This window comes from Coptis chinensis, unplaced genomic scaffold (genome assembly GCF_015680905.1).
Source record: "Coptis chinensis isolate HL-2020 unplaced genomic scaffold, ASM1568090v1 utg662_pilon_pilon, whole genome shotgun sequence".
Taxonomy (NCBI): domain Eukaryota; kingdom Viridiplantae; phylum Streptophyta; class Magnoliopsida; order Ranunculales; family Ranunculaceae; genus Coptis; species Coptis chinensis.
The window spans coordinates 112,248-120,649 of NW_028238178.1; the positions used below are offsets into that span (position 1 = coordinate 112,248).

General features: G+C 37.3%; 1 pseudogene; it reads right to left on the reverse strand.

Moving 5' to 3' along the window:
* Window positions 1-262: 262 nt before the first annotated feature.
* On the reverse strand, window positions 263-1,932 carry LOC147472863 (putative amidase At4g34880; annotated as a pseudogene).
* Window positions 1,933-8,402: the final 6,470 nt, after the last annotated feature.

Genomic DNA, 8,402 nt, shown 5'->3' on the forward strand with positions numbered 1-8,402 from the left:
ATGGCTATTAAAAAAAAAAAATTAAACCCGTGGCGGGCTTACCTTCCGGATATGGGATCTCACGGCAAACCCGATGTAGATTGTCTTGATCCCGTAGTAGGTGCTTGCCGTTAGTGTTTTTTGTGTATTTAATGGAAGAGTGCTAGTACCGTTGAATTGGTCAAAGGGGTGGTAGTCCCATTTATTTGGGTGCCAATACCGCGGCCCTTTTTTTTTCGATAAGGACATACTAATTCAAACTTCAAACTAGTACTTTATGATTTTAAGGTTTAAATGAAGGAGGTTTCCTGACATTTGTTGCATGTTCAAAAGCATAATCAATCTCGATTAACTTGGGTTCTGAACCCTTTAGCCCTCCAAAACAGATACCAAACGGCACTCCTTTCTTATCAAATCCGACTGGAACGCTAATTCCTGGAAATCCACCTATGGGCTATGGCGAGAACATAAGAAATATCATATATATATCCAGGAGTCACCACTGCATCTAACTTCTTCTTCCTCGTCAACTTCTCTAACCCTTCTCTGGAGAATTTCTCAAAAATCTTCCGAAGTTTCTTTTCCACGTTCGCTGTCCCATTTATCATCTGAGCTGCTAAAAAATTGGCTTGACCATATTCATTAATCATTTCCTGAGTATAAAATTTTTTAGGGTGAACTAGTGTTACCCCCCACTAGATGAGCCCATTAGAATTTTCCTCCTACTAGATGGCCAATTAGAGTCTCTCCCCTAAACACACGGTCAACTTGGTTTGATCGTTAAATTTCAAGTCAAACAATTGAAAATGACACAAATGCCATCACCTAATTAAAATTGAGCATTTTTTTTGAAAAAAATGAGGGCATTTGTGTCATTTTCAGTTAATTGACTTGAAATTTAACAATCAAACCAAATTGACCGTGTGTTTAGGAGGAAAACCCTAATTGGCTATCTAGTGGGGAGAAATCCTAATTGGCTCATCTAATGGGGGTAATAGTAGTTAACCCAATTTTTTATTGATCATTAGAATTTTAGAACATTAGTATTTGATAGTCTCATAATTTAATCTAAATCTTGTGAACTCAACTGATCTTACCAACTTTGAAAACTTATTATTGAATGCTATTAAATCTGCCAATGATCTCAATGGAGAAGCCACAAGCTCGTTTAGGTAAGCATCGATGGATGACTTGAACTCTAGGAGCAGTGCCACTTGTTCACCATCACTGACATTCGAAATAATGTCCATGTTGCTTAATGTCACATCGTCTACCAGAACTGCACCTCCTTTTCTGGAGTTATACAATAGGATAAAAACATTATGAATTAGTATTTCAGAATTATAATTATATACTACACAAATAGTAGTTTATAATAATGGAAGCTTTCCTTCCTGTTATGTGGTGGTGTGTACTTAGTAATGCCGACGTCCTATTTATCGGGTTTTATAGAATTTTTTAACTTTTGCACTTGAAAGAATGACCGATTTCAAATGTGGCGTGGAAATACCAGACCGTATATGTGTTCTGTTTTGGTCTTTATGGCAATCTCGTGCACTAAGTTGTTTCGTAACTTAGCGTGCTGAAATGGTGTTTGCAAGCTTGTGTGATAACAGTACCAGTAACAGAATTAAAGAAAGGATCCCTAATTTTGCCCAATCTCTTCCCCTTAAGCCCATCTGGCTTGAGAAATTGTCTGTAGCCTCCATGTGGAATGAATTTCGAAGCTTTTTTAGTTGCATCGGCATCCCTACCATCAAACCCTACGATTGCATCCAGTACATAAACTGCATCAGCTACCGTTCTGCACATAGGCCTGGAACCAAATTCTTTGTTAAAAGTGATATTTCCAGAATGCCCAAACCATACCAAGTTTCAACTGTTGGATCAATCCAAAGTCGATATTGGATTTTGAACAAGAACCAATTTGCCAAATTACACGTACCAACGCATTTTATTGGCATAATGTCATTGGTTCAAGTTAATTTTTGCCATATCCACTAAAAACCCCAAATGGATTGTGCACGACGCCTACCGCAGTACCGCACTACCGCCTGGGAAGAGTTAGACAGGTGGCATAAAATAGTGCATTATTATGATGTCAAAGCAATTAGAACAAGATGTTATGATTGATGTTGCCAACAATGATGTTAGTAGGACTGTGAAAGGAGAGTTCAAGTACCGAGTCAGGCCGAGTCAAGCCGGCTCAAGTACCTTTCTTCTGAGGAGAGTTCAAGTACCGAGTCAAGCCGGTTTTCTGCACTTAGAAGACTGAAGGGAATCTAGGTCTGTATTACTATCTCCAGGTGGATTTGTAGCTTTGATTGGAACTGAATAATATTCTGATTGGGCTTTAGGAGTCATGATGTGTTTAAGTAACGCATGCTGGATTTTAGACGGCGGAAAACAGAAGTTTAAGGGTGATTAGAAAGGATTACATTGGAAAGGCCAGAACTTTTTTTCTTCTTGATTGACGATGGTTGGCGTTAGAGCATCTCCAATGGAGAGTGTATATATACACCTCCACATAAGTGCCACATAGGTGCCACATAGGTGCCATTAGGATTTTATGGCCCCTCTTACACATTAATAGTTTCCACATCCAAAATGGTATCCAATGCAATAAAGTTTAAGAGTTTGTAAAATTAAAAAATTGAGAAAAACCGACGGTCAAAGTCCGTCGTAAGGGGTTTAACAAAAAAAAACAAACCGCACGTCACTTTGAGTAACGTCCGAAGTTTATTAAAACTGGGCCAACCAATAAATGACGGTCTTTACCCGTCGCAAACGTTACAATTCTAAAAAAAAATAAAACAGACGTGAGTTTAAGTGACGTCCCAATTTCTTTTTAATTGGGGCGTTCTTGCTGACGTCCGAAATGTTTATTAACTAATAGCCGGATGGGGAATTCCCCACCCCCTCTATTAGCTATTAGCTTATCACCTGGGATTTACACCCCCCATTGGAAACATGTTTTTGACATTTAGAGTGTAAATTTTACACTTTAAACAATTTACACCCTCCATTGGAGATGCCCTTAATGAACTTTTTTCTCATGCGGATTTTGATTACTGAAGAATGGATTCTCTTAACTGGCTATATAAACCAGTTTCTGGTGTCCGTTCCTTTCTCACAATTCTCATCAGTAGACTTTGTTACTATAATCATAGCATCATCCAAAACCCATCAAAAGGAAAAGCTTCTATCAACCTCAACAATCCTAATCCAATCAAAAACCTTTCTTCTGACTTCGCCACAAAAATCAAGATGTCTTACCGATCGGCTCCATCAATCAATTACTCAGACCGAATGAAAGCAAAACTCCTGGAACGTAATAAACTTAGTCTAATAAACTTAGTCTCTTTGTCAAAATTCTAGATGGAAAACTTTTGGCTGGAACTTTCAAACTGAACCTTGAAAAAACATGGGCTCCATTTCGGATCACTGAAATGCATCTGTATAAAGGCGATATTCATCAAGTGTGGATGGAAAACCAACACCAGATTGAAATGATTTTACAAGCTCAACCTTGGGTAGTATCTCAACACATTCTGCAAATTGTGCCATGGATGGAAATGAAAGAGAATAGAGAACCAGGCTTCCATAAGTTTTTTGTGTGGATGCAGCTCATAAACTTTCCAGAAATCTTTCAGGATAGGGAAATTGTGGAGGGTAATTTGATAGACTCAGGCTGTTTTTCTCCAAATCAACTGTTTCATCTGGAGTTATACCCCAAATGCAATGAATTTGTGCAGCTGACTTGAGTAAAAGTTTTAATGGACATTTCTGACCCAATACCGCCTGGATTTAAATTGCCTTGTCGAATGGAGTTGAATGGGTTCGATTCTCTTATGAAAATCTACCACCGCTTCAAATGTGGTTTCATTGGCCATCATCAAGCTTCATACAATATAGCAGATGCGGATTTAAGTGTGGAACCCCAGTTCACATCAAATGGACAACGCTTTGAGATGTATAATCCGAAAACAAGAATCTTCCCCAAACCAATGCCAGACCGTCCTGTTATTGCAGTATCTCTTCTCAACCAGTATGATGTACCAAGATTGTATCAACCGCTACGGCTTCGGGAAGATTATATGCAAGACCACAGCAACAGGCACCACCAAAAATTCGATATAATTCGATGGCTAAAAGTTGTCACTAAAAGGCTTTTGTGATAATTATGGTCATCCGAAAAGTCGTTATGGCTGTGGTGTCACAAATGCATCATTGACGGGTTAAAATTGTCACTACAACCGTTGGCAATGCTTCCACATCCGACACCTATGCGATCGCTTTGCAACCATGACCTAGAACGACAACTAAGGCTTGTCAAGAATTCCAACAATTAGCGTGATGACCCAAAATTGTCGGCTTAAACAAGATATTTCAATGGTTTAAAATCATCGAGTTGCCAACAGCCTAATTTCTTTTCGCAAATCTTTAACAACTATCTCGACGACTCAAAATGGTCAATATAGCCAATTTTTTTCCCAACGGCTTTAAATTCTCGAATGGCCTACACTTATAAATTGTTGCGTAATGTGTCATTAATTCTCAACAATGACGAAGCTTTTTCTTTGTTGAAAACGGCATAAACCAATACTAAAACATAGTCGCTAAAGATTATAATATAAAAACAATTGCATACACCACAAAACCACCTCAAACAAAATTCCATAACCAATACCCTTTTTATTAAAAAATCAATATACATGACATAGAAGTACAAAACATTTACAATTTTTATACTACATTACAGAATGTTTAGCTCCCAAATCAATGGATTATCGCAAACTCATCTCGCTTTAGTGAGTCCAAAAGAATTGTCGAAAAGTAATGGCCTACATTGCAACAAATAGCCACCGTATCCAAATTTCAAGAAGAAATTTCCTCGGTTATCGGAGACATTCGAAAAAAATCTAATTGCCTGTGAAGCCAAAGGAATTTCCAAAAATATAAGAAAAATGTTTCACTTCTATGAAGGGATTGATAATTGAGCATAAGATGCCTTGGAAATACTTTGATGCGTGCACTGCAAGGCAAACATGATGTCCGATTCATCAACTTTTAGTGTTACTCTTTTTATCTATCATCCCGAGATTGGCCCATTTTGAAAATTCCTGCGCACCAAACAGCACTGGGATTTGTTAGTTTTCTCTTGTAATATAGGTCGCACCCAACTCAACAAGGCACCCGACATGACTATATGTAATTGAGTCATGCACACAAATTGAATCTGATTGCAGCATTTAATATCGGTGTTTTTAGAAGATGAGAAAAATCATTAGGTTCGGTGGTGTTCCAAGCACCGGTCACCGAAAGCACTCTACACATATTTGAAAATTCCGTGAAGCCGGGGGAGGAATTTGTGTTGATTTGCTCAAGTCGGTGTAACTTAATGACCAAAAACGCTCAGATTCCCTAAATAGTCTCCATCATACAATATGCCATCAACTTTCCCTATCACGCTCATAATTTCCGACTCAAGGACAATATGATAATTGAGACATGTCAATATTGAGGAAACAGGGTTAAGCAAACAGACAAAATTGTATTAGCAAAGTATAAGATCATATTACGTAGTTAATCCATAATCTTAAGGTGATGTTCCTTATGCATACCTCTGGATTGAGTATTGAGATGCATTACATAGCATGCATTTACAAATATAATAATTAATGGCTAAATTCATCCGTTGCTTATTGATATCAATGTCTAATGATACCTGATGGATATAATTCATACCGCTGTTTTTCTCTCTTTTCTCGAGTCTAAGTGTGAGGTCATCACTATAAATCGTGACTCAATCACTCTTACATGGAGAGACCATAATATGAAACAAAGTTATAACTAATGAATCAACTGAAAATAATGATCGAGCAAAGTACGTAAATGTGAACATAAAAATTACCATCGATCAAATTCCCGGGTCATAAAGAGATATGTTCAAATCAGAAGTACTACCGCAAATAAGAGACACCGGATTAAAACTCAAAAGAAACCAAAAATACCAATATATATAATTATAAATACAACTACAAGCCTAAAAGATATGGAAAGATACAAATCAAACAGAGAATTTGTAATTGTATACCGTTGGAGTTTTACTTAGAGGTGGACTATCCGCCTATGGAAATACACATGCTCATAATGGTAAAGAAGGTCCTTGTAATATTTCCTCAGCCCATATGAACCATTTGTTTGCGTTTGCGGGGAAAGTTGAAAACTCGCTTAATTCTCCATATATGAATAATCACGGACGATGCCCTTGTAAACAAGGATAGGGAATGGAACTTAATTTGTGTTATCACCGCACCAAAAAATAGGCAATGAGATCTTAATGGCCACTTCAAACTCTAAAATGAATCTAAGGAAAGAGAGCACACCTCTCCAACAATAGTATCCTTCTTAGTTCCACGGAAAAGCTTCACCATAGAGCAAAGTACGATCTGCAGTGACAAATGTATGAGTAACTCACAAACAAAACCTGAATGTTATAATGTGAAAGCACAGAAGGGCTAATTAAAGTTTTTCAACGCACTCAGGTTACCAAGAACCATGAAACCATCAATGAGTATTTGATAACTAAAAACCGGGCAAAACTGAATTCCTTTTATAATATAGAAGTTTGTTTCCTTACACGAAAATAAAGACGAAAGCAAGAACTTGGTTACAAGTTTTTCCAGGCTAATAAATTTTACAAGTGAACTTAAGTTGCAAGGATATAATTACGAGGGGCTATAAATGTGTAGAATTTAGGTTTTGCAATTACATTTTAGTTGACCTGATGAAAACAATAGATATAGTGTATGACACAAATATAACTAGATGGAAACTAAGCGTAACCGACTGTTGATGTTGAGGCAAAAATGTATGGTATCCACTATAGTCGATTTAAAATTCCTTGACAAAGCTAAAGTCATATGAACAACCCTTACCTGCAAATGAAGTCAAAACCTTCATGGTCAGAAAAGGAGAAGGATGACTACTTTGGATGATTATGTACTGAACTTGGACTTAACAATGTTCTGCTAAAAGAGATTACAATGTTAGTTTCCTGCTTAAGCAAGCAGTCAGTTAAAGGAGGTTTAAATAGATCCGATGATGCATTCTCTGGCTGTGACAGATTCATTGTGCTACTAGAATCTCTTAATTCTGCCTCTACCATCTCAATGGCACTCCTGCAATGAACAGAATGTAGTGGTGTAAACATGTGTTCATTGAGGGAAAAAAATGTAGACTTGAAAATTTCAAATAATTATTGGTTTTAGTTCCCTACGTAAAAACAAATAACTAATAAAAAGACTATGAATCACCACGTAAATATTTTTTTTCTTCTAGGACAAGGAAACGGATACCAATAGTTTGTTTCTTCAAAGCAGATCTTGTAATAGATCGCGGACCTCAATGCAGCTTTTACTTGATTATTAGCCATGTCTTTTGGCCCAATCTCAATCCTTAAAGGAACACCTTTCATTTCCCATCGTGAGTATTTCCAACTAGGTGAATCCTCTTCTATATCTTTCTCAAAGACGGACACCGCATTGCTCAATGTTTCCACAAAGGGCGAGCACACATCAAAGATGACTTGCATATCGGCGTCTTCATAAGGAACAGAACCACAATAACTTGGATGGATGCCACTTTAGGTGGAAGAACCAAACCTTTGTCATCACCATGAACCATCACCATGACTCCAATCTGTAGAAGTAAGAGAATGAAATGAGTACATTATACTACTTTCTTTGGCTGGGTAGATAGCGACAAGGACTTGCCAAGCAAATTTATGTTTTTCAGATTTGTCAAATGCACATCTCGCCTCTTCATATACAAGAATGAACAAATCCTACAAACACGGCTAAGTGAACAGGAGATATAAATTACTTTTCGGATGAATCGACTTCTATAAGTTCTATATTAAATGAACTCTTGATCCGACGAAGAGTCTATTGGTTTTCACACTCAATTTTTAACTATTCTAAGACAGGTTGAAAATATCGAGAAGTGCTTCTCATCCAATGCCTTTATAAAATTTCACGAGATGGTTAACTCAATACTTTGTTAAGTGCCTAAGCAATTATGTGAAATAAAAAATAACAAAAAGAAATTGTGTGAGAGTTATCGCTCGAAAGTGTTGTGCGCCCGTGAATTCTGCCTGACCATAGCCTTCTCTCTCATCTCATTCTCAAAGGTTATCTCAACATCTTGGCAAAATTCTGACCGAGGCAATGGGATGTTGCACCTTGTATGCCATGACCAATATTTGGAATAAATGCCCGCCAAAATATAATCGTAATCGTAGATGCGTAAAAAGCTCATAGTTTATAGTAATCAATCAAACAAGTAGATGAGTTGCACGAAACTATCACAAGTCACCTCAACAGTTGTTGTATAACTCATGAAAGGACCCATATCTCGGC